This window comes from Pan troglodytes, chromosome 6, assembly GCF_028858775.2.
Source record: "Pan troglodytes isolate AG18354 chromosome 6, NHGRI_mPanTro3-v2.0_pri, whole genome shotgun sequence".
In the NCBI taxonomy this organism is placed as follows: Eukaryota; Metazoa; Chordata; class Mammalia; order Primates; family Hominidae; genus Pan; species Pan troglodytes.
This window is the reverse complement of record NC_072404.2, coordinates 130,599,496-130,608,505: the sequence shown is the minus strand read 5'-3', so window position 1 is coordinate 130,608,505 and position 9,010 is coordinate 130,599,496. Positions and strand designations below refer to the sequence as shown.

The following is a 9,010-nucleotide window of genomic DNA, read 5'->3' as shown; positions in this document are numbered from 1 at the left end:
GGTTTCTCCATGTTGGTCAGGCAGGTCTTGAACTCCTGACCTCAGGTGATACACCTGCCTCGGCCTCCCAAAGTGCTGGGATTATAGGCATGAGCCACCATGCCCGTCCTACAGGAGATAATTTTTAAATGAACTGATCAGTTTGACTGAAAAGGACTGTGATCCACAATGCTTCAGTCCTCAGGGAGGAAGGACAGTTTTGACAGATGCAAATGCCACCAATAAGATTAAAGCAAAAACAATGTGGTCCCTTCACCAACTGCTCCATCCTGTTTCTACCTGGACAGTGGAGATGCTGTACAGTCAGCTAATGAGGCACTTTTTGCAGGTAGAATTGTTCAAGTTGCCCTTCTGAAAGGTCAGTGCTAGGTAGCAGTAAGTAGTCCCTGGTTTTCTCCTTTAGTCACATTTAAATTTTACTTGGCTCATAGCATGCAAGTAATAACTCTAGTCTTTATATTTACATAACATCCTTGTAAATAATGAAAATCAGCATGCAATACTCTCAGGTGAACCATGTTTTTAAATAAATGAAAATTGAAAATAGATTTCATTTCTCACTCAAATGATTGCTGTAGTCTAGTGCCTTATTATATCACCAGCATTATTGGAGCCAGAGGGGTATTATCTAGTGTAAAAATTTCAAGCTCACAATCAAGAAATTTGTGTTCTATTCCTACACCAGGCAGCAAAGACGACAACACTATGGGACATTTACTGAAAGACACTATTCTAAGTACTTCACATGTATTATATAATGTGCACAAAATCCCTGTGAGCTAATTCATTTTATTATTTCCATTTTACATAGGAAGTAACTGGGACACAGAGCAGGTAAACAACCCACCCAAAATCAAGCATTGCTGAGTAGCAGAACTCAGGATTCAATTAGGACACTCTGACTCCATCACTTCCCATACACAGAAGCTGAGGTGACTTTTAAAATATATGTGTAGCGTAAACAACAACCAACCAGAATAGATGCTAGTCTTGGCTCAGGAATAGAGCCCAAGAAAAAACTCGTGCAAAGATATTAACAATTTCTGAAGTAAGGAGAAGAAGCGACAATCCCTGTGTGGGACCAGAGCAGCAGGAAAAGACAGACAGACATTTGGCAGGGTCTGCAGCAACAGCTACCTACTAATCTATACAGAAATTTCTCAGTATTTCAATAAGAAATACAGCCATATTGGTGACAGAAAGTGAATATCAACCCTATGATATGTGCACCCCAAATTAATTTACCAACACAGATTCTAATAAGAACCTAGCAACAAATAGAAGTAACAGTCATATTCAGGCAATTCCTTTTAGTTTCACTGACTGCCTCTTTTTGGCCTCAAGCACATGGGAATGTGTTCATTTGCAACGTCAAAGTTGTTATCATCTTAAGAAGGTGACTGATCATATGTGAAACACAAGATGGTATGTCAGGATCTGGATTCGTTCTAATACCTTTTAAAAAAAAGTATATAGCTGGAGAATATATTACGTGAACCCTATTTAGAAAATTCCAAGATCTTTTAAAAATATCTGAACTTTGATAAAATCACAAAGGAATAAAAGACATGCTCAGGAATGACTCATAGTAGCACAAAAGATATTTAGCTATATAAGAAAGTTTCATGTTTGAAGAATATTCACTTCTTTCCACTGATCAATGGAGAAAAATGTGCATTCATTTGCTGAGAGCAGAATATGCCCCCAAACAGCAAACCAGGTTTTATATAAGTTACTTTTCAAGTTAGCTAAGATTGTGTCAATCATTTAATGGGTTTTAGCTTAGGGATAAATTTTAAGTTGTTATTTTTCTGGTGAAGCCAGCAATAGGAAAATGTATGCTGAGGGAAGGAAAGAAACTGGAAAATTCAGCTAACTTAATAGAAATCTAACATTTGCTATTGCGTTGAATAATTACGTTTTTCAGATCCCTTTGAAGATGAAAGGTTTTGTATTAAACTTTTTTATTACCAGGCTATCATGAAAAAACAAATCCCTACAATGTCTGTGCATTTCTTGTTTTAAAATATGCAAGTGATCTGTTGCCTATCTTTATAACAGTGGTTTCTGTTCCAAAGAGCCTTAATCTGGAAAATATATGACATAAACTTAAACAACTGAGAATATTTAAAAATGAGCTATTCAAAAAAACATGCTATTGATACTGTTAGACGTTATGGTAGTTTGTCCACTTAACAAAGAGAAAGGCAGTGTTATGTTGTGTATAGCTATGGTAACTTAGGCAGATGACTCACTCAAAGCCTTTGTTACACTATTTATGACTCACACTTAGTAATGCTCACCCAATTACCTTTCCTAGTATATCTTCATCTTGTTAAAGTGTATGAGAACTGCTTTGGAGATTCTAATAAGTCCAAATGAGCATTAAAAAGGAGAGAGAGTAGGAGAAGTATCTCTTGAGAAAGGTGAGTCCTTCCTATAAACTCTGGGTTTTATTATGGGCTTGCAAGCAGTACTAGAATCTGGTGTAACACATGATGACCAGATCTACTTTGTATTCAGGGAAGTCAATGAGTTCTCTAAGTGGCATGAAGCTAAGTACACCCACATAGTTTCTGAGTACATCAGTTCTTTGGTGTACATTAAGCCTTTCCAGATTTATCCACAGAGGTTGGCTGTTTGCCAGAATTCAGATTCTGTTCTGTTGTGCAGTGGGCTGAGTATTCCCAGGTGCCAGCAGAGTTTTATGCCTAGTCCTTATTTACAGTTTTTCTTAGGATTGCTTTGAAGTGTGAACAATCAAGTTGCAGCATGCTGTAAAGTTCTTTCCACATGAGCCCTTTATTTCATTTTCTGTTACAGCTCTGAAGCCTTCTCAAAACAGAAGTATTTATCTACAACTATTAAAATGCATTTGGGATGATAAATTCCTTATAAATACTTTTACATAATTTTATTCTCTTTATGAATAAGACAAAAATATAAACAGCCAATTGTATTCTTTCTCTACTACTTCTCCTCAAAAGGAGTAGTATTTAGCAAGGTGTTTGACTATTAATTATTAAAATGTATAAAATATTCTGTGGCTTAATAATACCTACAAGATGGGGCTTGCAAACACCTTGTGTATAATCACAATTGCATATTATTTGGAATTCCTAACAAAGCTTCTAATACTGATATGATAACTAATTTGTAGCACTAAATATCACCTTTTTGGAAAGGAAGTACCTATCATAGCCTGCACACAAACCATGCCTAACATCCTTTTTCCTAACCACTATCATTTTCAGATATTCCAAACTAAATGCAGACTTTTTGTTTCCAAGCTCTACATTACCTTAAGATCAAAAGCTCTGACTTGAATTGTGTGCAAGGAGGCCAAAAAGCAGCCCAGTTCCCCAGTACTCTTTCCAAACACCACTCGGAGGTGACCAAAGGCTCAGCATCTGTGGACAGCCATTTGGAAAGCCTAGTGGGGTGAAACAGATAGCCCCAGCAAAAAAATGGAAATAAGGGGCTCCCCTAGAAGCCGGGTAATGAATAAATTTTTCAAATTTATAAAGAACTTGGCATTTCCATTTAAAAGATGCTTTATGCTAGATACATTTTATCTTTTTTAACCCTGGATTTTGTGCTTGTTTGCCAAAAAATCACAGTCTACGTTGTGAGAATAGTACTCAAAAATAGAAGTGGTCTAGTAAGTGGTGGAGACCAGTGAGTTGCATAACCACATCAAAGGGTTGCACCTCTGTGTTATGCTCTTCCAATTTGCAGCTCTAACAAACTTTGATTTATGCTGCCAAGAGGGCCCTGTGTGGATGACTTCTGCTCCTTTCAGAACTTTTAATCTTTATTTTTAAATGTCACAATTGTAAATGATTTTTTCGGAGTTAGCCCCAGATAAATGATTCCTGGGAAGACCGTGGCGATGATCCTGAGCCCACTTGCACTTGTGGTTGATGGCACATTAAGCAATAATGCTGATAACGTGCTGCAATCAGTACCTATAGCATTTTCACCTGACCTCAAAATGAGGTTAATGCAGAAGACAAATAGAAGGGAAGCACATGCCCCATTTTTTCATCAGGCTGTTACATAAATAACAGATAAACATGCTTCTGTTCAAACCACATCAGAGCGGAAGAAAATGCTGCCAACTTCAAGCCGTCAAAGACTTAAAAATGCTGTTGTCAAATCAATTTTTTACAGCAGACTGACCTGTTTGCAGACCATTTTTAATAGCAGGAGAAGAGTTTAGGACTTGGGCTTGGAGTACGCAAGTGATTTCCAAATGACATTTGAGATGTAAAATTTCAGTCTGCCAGCCTTTCCCTCTCTCGCGCCCCATCCACCCCCACATCCATACACATGCACACACGCCCCATCAACTTCCACTGACATTTCTTCATTACCATGAAAAGGCTCGGGCAGTCTTGGGGGATTTTGCAAAGCATCATTCCTCTTTTATACCCAGGCTCTCACTGATACGTCTACAAATGGTTTTCAAAATTTTATGCCCCAACAGGAGGTAGGGTTTGAGTTTTTAAAGTTGTAGAGATAGTGGCTTCTAAGTTTATCCCTTTGACTTCTCTGGCCATTATTACCCACCCAGTGTGTCCCCATCTCAGGAGCTAAAATGCCAAGTGACCTTTTTGGGTGAATGGTTACAAAAACTCATGGGTACATTTAATAGGAAGAAATGTGGGCTCAATAACATGGTGTGAGAAGATTGTCAGGAGTGTGTTCTTTTTTTTTTTCTTAACCCAAACACAGCCTCTGTAGATTTTTTTGAATGTTCAAGTTACACCTTCCTCTTCAAATGATAAAAGAATTCAGTGTGAAATTTGCTTTCATAAACTTTTGTGAAAGGTTCTGTCGTTCTCATATAATACTTCAGGAGTATATATAGAGAACACATTCAGCTGTCTCCCTTGATGCCTTAATGATCGAATCAGAGGAAAGGGCTGTATGGGTTTCATTCTTATTTCTTACTCAATTCTCTCCTCTGTACCATATGAACTTGGATTATATGGACATCACCTTCTTCACTAAAAATAAAAGCATGGAGTTATTTTTATTATAAAATTTAGTACCATGGCAGCCAGCGAAAGTGTAGCCCACAGAAATTTGCCATTAGAAAATCAGGAATCTTATAAAATGAGAACACTATACTGAGGAGTTCAAGTGGCAAATAGGGATGGTGTTTTTTCAGTTCAATATCCAAATCTATTAGGATGTGGGATAAGCACTTTGCTGAAAATATTTTTAAATACTTTCAAGATATGACAGGCCAGGTCAGAATCATATGACATATAAAGAAAACCCTAGGTTAGCCTAAAGCTGCCTCCTTTCATATTTTAAGTTCAGCCTAAAAGTTTCTCCATATGTAGTGAACTGATACCTAACTGGATATGTAAACCAACTAACCAATTCTTGTGTCAATCTCTGAATTTTGGCCAATTAAAGGTGACCAACTGTTCAAACCATGTTCAAATAAGGCAAATACTGAGCTGTAACCAATCCACTGTTTCTGTACCTCAGTTCCATTTTCTGTGCATCGATTTCCTATTTCTGTCCATAAATCTTTAACCCTGTGGCTGCACTGGAGTCTCTCTGAGCCTGCTCTGGCTCGGGAGGCTGTCCGATTTGTGAATCATTTTTGCTCAATTAAACTCTGTTCAATTTAAGGTTTTCCTTTTAACATCATATCATGACAATATCAGCATTTCCATTAAAAGACCTTTTTCCCCTTGTAGGATGTATTAATGTCTAGTAAAAAATGGAGGTATATGAAAGTTAGCACATAGTCTTGCAACTATATTTATTGCTGAAAAGTTATCTTGGCTGTTTTTAAATGATAGTATTTCAACCATACAAAAAGTTTTTTTTTTCTATTTTATTTTTTATTTCTGGCCTCATATGACTCAAGAACAGCTTCATTTTCAACCATTAGCCCATGATGTTGGCTGCTGCGTTTAGGCAATTTGGGGATAAAAATAAAATGACCAAGTTATTTTGTTTGGAAAGGCAGCTTCTGCACATTTGCTGTATTTTTTTTTCAATAAATATTTCATAACTCTTTTTAAAACATGGCCTTATCCTTTAGCACATATGGGAGGCAGCTAAATCTAAATCAAGTAGATGTTCTAGAGCTCAGATTCCATCACTCAGGACCCAAATCTACTTTTCTGAACTAGCTCAATACAGAGATAGGCATGATAATCCCCTTAATATCAGAAATTACTAATAGACATTTTACATTTTAAAACATTAAATTATTGTGTATTCTATATATCATGCTTCAGGGAAGGGCTGAAATGCCTCTGTTTTGCTGGCTGGGATATGTCTCTCAGTTTCCATTCCACTAAGCCATACTTCCAAATTATTGGGCCAGTCCATCCACCTGGCAGTAAAACACGTCATTCTTGTCTTTCTAGATTGAGCCAACCTAGGAAGATAGGGGCCATGTACGAAAGAATTTTTTAAAAAAGAAAAAAAAGTGTGTGTTTGTGTGTGTGCGCGCGCATATATAAAAAGAGAGAGATAAAGCAAATATAGTAAAATGTTAAATTTTAGTGTTTCTGACTAAAGAGTACACAGTGATTATTTGCACTATTCTTGCAATATTTCTGTAAACTTGAAATTATTCCAAAATAAACATTAAAAATATAAAAAAAATAAAAATAAAGAATGAGAATCAAAGCTCCAATGATAATAAAATATGCTTTCTGAAAGTATCAAATAAAAATTGCAACAGCCAGAATTAAACAAAGAAAGAAGGCTTTACTCAAGATTGTTGCAATAGGGGTCAAGAATATTGCAACTGAAGAGACTAAACTCAACTCCATTGAAACAAGATGGGAAGGTTTTTAAGCACTGAAGCCAGGTCTTAGGAAAGTACCTTGGGGGAATTGAGGGGAGGTTTGTCAATGTGATTAGGCCATTTGAGTTTGCTAACTGGCAATTATCACTTAGGAAAGTTAGCTTCCTGCTCTCTTACAGAGAATGGGGGTAGGGACCTTATCTTTCCTGATGATTCCATTTCAAAGGGATGGCTCCCAGGTCTTTGAGAAAGAAGTTCCTAGGTAGTAAAACTGGCAAGAGGCTGAGAGAAGATTTACATCTCAAAGGGACAGAGAAGGAATTTGCAACTACAAGCTTTCTAAAGTAAATACTCTAAGAAAAGGGTGATCAGGGGCTTATAGGCAGGAAGAAATTTGTCTGAAGTGTAGTCAAGCTGGGGGGAATGTTAAGGCCTTCTTGGGCTTAACAGAAGTCAAATGTATTTGCCTATTTTGCAAAGATGATAATAAGTTTGTCAAAAGCCATACTAATCTTAAGGGAAGAAAATCAAAGATTCAGTAGCCAATCTTAAAAGATTTTCAAGTTTCTATCCATTTGTATTACTATGTCCCTCAAACCCACAAATTCCCTTCCTTTCTCTAGCGGGCTTAGATGTAGAGGAGAAAGGCGAACACAAGGAGTACTTTGAGTTTCTGCTATAACACTTGTTTATTTCAAATGGCAATTTCTGCTTCTGTCTCTGGCAATCCCACCCTGTATGATGCTGACCTCACCTGTGCTAACACACAGGCGATTATAGCTTTCTTTATCATTCTTCAGCAAAGACAATCAAGTGATTTGGTTTATATCCTCTCCCCAGGGACCTGACACAAAGACACTCCGCAGAGCCTGAGCCAAGAAAATATTTGGGAGTCAGCACACTTAAAACTGTACATCTCTCAAGAGACACTTCGAACTAATATCCCTGAAAATCCATCAGCAGCCTTCCACTCTATCACCTCTAAATCTGAGGTCTCTGTTCCCTTTTTTTAATGCACTATCCAACTGCTAACAATTTTACTCGATCTATTAGCTCTACCAACACCTCTATTAAAAAGCATCAAGTACCTTCAGCGACCTCACAACTACAGAGTTTTTGTTTTGATATTGTCACCCTTAGCCTTTGGACAGAATTCACCACCTGTTTAGCAACCAGCTCTTCTTTGAGGCTTTTTCTCCCCCTTGGAGCCTATGATAATGTGCTTTTCTGGTTCTCTTCCTGCTTCCCTATTTTTTTCTTTTTGATGTCTGTCATGGACCCTACTTTCTAGATTTATGCCCTAAAGGTAGGAATACTCCAAGGATCTGTCTTCACCTTCTTCTGGTCTTGATCTACACCTTGTTGTTGGGTTAGTTCGTCCACTTCCGTAGTTTCAACTACAACCTTTCTGCTGATGACTGTAACTACCATTTTCATGCTGATGATTGAAACTACCACTTTTATGGTGTTGCAAGTCAAACTGTCTTCAGTTTCTGTCTTTCTCCCTCAGCTCTAAACACTCTGGCTGTCTCTTAGACAAAGAGAACCTAAAATTCTGCTAACACTTCAAACTGAACATATACAAAACCCAATTAGACCATTTTCACCCCTCCACACCTGCCTCTCACCTCATATTCTCCAGTCTACATGTAACATTCTATTCAAGTTTCTCTGATAGGGCTGCAGCTGTCTTTCTTACTTTCGCTCTGGGTGAACTGCTCCAGCCCTGCCAGATGATCGCCCACACTCCAATGGTACTGTGCTCTTTCCTTTCACACTCTTGATTTTTGTTCCATGCTGAGCACTTACACCCAGGGGTTGAAATGCCACATTATATTCCTGGTCCAGGGATGTAAGCTGCTTCCCAATTTCTCTGATTATAATTAATATCTATTCAGCACAACATTGCTTCTATCCTTTATAACACAACATTTTTCTTTGTGTTTTTTTTTTTTTTATGTACATGGCTATCTCTTTCACCAAATGAAAAATTTCTTGATAGCAGAGTCTACATCCTACTCTTGTTTTTATCCTTACAATTGTCTTTCATAGAGTGGGTCTTCATGGCATGTGTGTTAAATGAAATAGAGCATTTTCCATAGGCAATTTGAATCTGTTCTGAATCCCTCATGAAGGTCTAAATAAATAGGCTGTAGATACTAGAGAGGTGAAAATTAAACAGATCCACCAGATCTGTTGATTGGGTGGGGTTTGGGGACTGAC

General features: G+C 37.5%; 1 long non-coding RNA gene across 1 annotated transcript; it reads left to right on the top strand.

Moving 5' to 3' along the window:
• The first annotated feature begins 2,298 nt into the window (after positions 1–2,298).
• LOC134810560 (uncharacterized) lies at positions 2,299–7,880 on the top strand. Its single transcript, XR_010158949.1, has 2 exons — positions 2,299–2,426; positions 7,628–7,880. It is a non-coding gene; the product is annotated as an uncharacterized LOC134810560 (long non-coding RNA).
• Positions 7,881–9,010: the final 1,130 nt, after the last annotated feature.